Source organism: Alligator sinensis, unplaced genomic scaffold, assembly GCF_000455745.1.
Source record: "Alligator sinensis unplaced genomic scaffold, ASM45574v1 scaffold125_1, whole genome shotgun sequence".
In the NCBI taxonomy this organism is placed as follows: domain Eukaryota; kingdom Metazoa; phylum Chordata; order Crocodylia; family Alligatoridae; genus Alligator; species Alligator sinensis.
The window spans coordinates 1,229,926-1,232,299 of NW_005841893.1; positions in this window are offsets into that span (position 1 = coordinate 1,229,926).

Genomic DNA, 2,374 nt, shown 5'->3' on the forward strand with positions numbered 1-2,374 from the left:
AGGTATCGATTTAAAATGAGCATTATAGCAAAATAACGCTAAGCGAAACAGCATTAAGTGAGGGTTGCTTGTAGTGGTAAGTTATGGAACTATAAAATGTTAATCATTCTTTCTTAAATGAATGCAGTGTTGGATTAATTTAGGATTTACTAAAGTCAGCCATGGTTTCATGATATGAAGACTAATGTGCCATGTATATCTGTAGAGCATGTATGGCAAAGATAGTAGCTGTGCAAGCTTCTTGATTGGTGTAATGAATGTGGTGTAATGTATACCTGGGCTTGGTAAAATTAGATTTTTATCAATAAACTTTGATATCGCCTCACACCCACAGACCAACAGAAAATATTTCCATCATTAATAATTGAAATTTATAGAATGAGGACATAAGAAAAATGATGGCTGACTGAGTGTGTGATGACAGGGGAAGCAGAAGTGTGCTGACTAGTTTGGACTGCAGCTCCCAGAAACCCCAGGGGACTGGGAACAAAGGAAGAGGAAATGACAAAGCAGATGAGGGAACTGCGGGCAAGTGGAGCTGGGACTGATAGCAGCTCTGCAACTCGGCTGGCAGCAGTCCTACACCCCCCCACCATGCCCCTAATTGTGCACAATCCTGAAAATTTAAATGGATAAAAATCTAAATAAATGCTAAAAAATAAAAATTGATGTTATCCGTCAAAATTATTAAAAAAAAAAAAATTCTGCCAATTCATACTGTTGGCATATACCATATTGTTGGCAAGGATTTTTTGAGCAATATCTTTTATTGGACCAACTGCATGCTCGAGATAAAGTTAGACAAACGTTTGAAGGCAGGTTGAAAAATGCCTTTCATTTGCATTTGAAAGTTTTCCTAATTTATCCCAACCATGTAGTTGGTCCAAAAAAAGTTACTACTCACAAAACCCTTGCCCCTCTCATAATTTCTGGACCATCAAGGCTACAGCATCACTCTAACACTGCTGTACCATAGTGTTTAAGATCCATGCCCTGCTTGTGGAGAAAACTTTTCTGAACCCTTCTTTGAGCCTGTACAACTAGTTTTCAGATTGCCACACCAGTTGGGTAGCAGCTTGCATAGCTTCTCCTGTTATCTCCTTAGAACTTTTCCTGACTTGTTTATACATAAGAATTTAATTTACAGTCCTAACATGCTTTTAATTGTTAAACTAGACTGTCTTTTCTACTTCTGCATTCTTCCTGTGCACAACTATTTAACTGGTAAATATCTCAGGCCTCAACTCTGACTGGGGTGCATACTGATAAGTCCTATTCATTCTAAGTTCTTGTGTCAGCACACTCTGATCTCCAGGCTCAGCTGATCCTCCAGTTTTTTTGTTTCAGTTGAAACTGTGATGGTTATCTGAAGGGGACATTATCCACTACACGCTCATTTAAGTTTACTGAACAGCTCTGTGATGATAACTGATCTGTTCTGGAATTAAACAGATGACCTAGAGGTCAGACCCTTATCTAACTAGTAAACCATCTATTTTTTTTTAACTTCATCTAGTGAGCTGAGCCCCCACTGCTTCACACAATGCTACTGCAGCATGTCTTCAAGCCATAAATTTGTTTTATGCCTCCGTAGGGTGGGATACTAAAAATAAAGATTCAGGACTGTTTTTCCTGCTGGAACTTATTTTCAAAACTTAATAATTCTCTTTCTCTTCCTGGTACTTCTGATCAGTGCTGTGAATTGTGCTTGTATTGATCCAGGTCCCATTCTGTGTCTTCACTTTTGTTTTGCTCTTACTCAAAAGCAGCTTCTTGAGAGCACATCTCAGCTTTTTATTGAATCAGTTTAAAGACTCTTGCAAAACTTCTTCCAACAGAATTACTAGTAATTGTGAAGATTTTGCATGGGTTTACTCTTGAAAAATGAGACAATGAGGAAAGTGTGGTAGGTTTGTGGAATGCAAGTAGTTATGGGGTATTGACTATTGGAGGAAAATATACTCCAGGTTAAAACCATTTGCATAGACTTGGGCATAAGAGAAAGGGGAGACTTTTTGGCGTATCCAAACCCAAGATTTTTTCATGATCCTTTTTGCAACGTTCTTTTATATAGCCACCCATTTAAATTGCACGTGGGAGGAAGATGCTTGTGTCTTTCTCACTATGTCTGTCTCATGGTAACAGTGTTGGGATATGGTATCCTTTCTTTTTTAAGTAAAATACAGGAAGTACATTTCTTTATTGTTATTGTTTTTTTTTCTCTCCCCAGGTGTTTCTATTCATAAGAAGGCTATTTGATACTCTGAGGGGAATGTTCCACATTGCCACTTTGTTCCTGCTCCCTATCTACGATGATGAGGTTGAGCTGAGTGTCCTGGGAGCAGAGAAGAGAAGCTTGGACTGGCAGGCTACT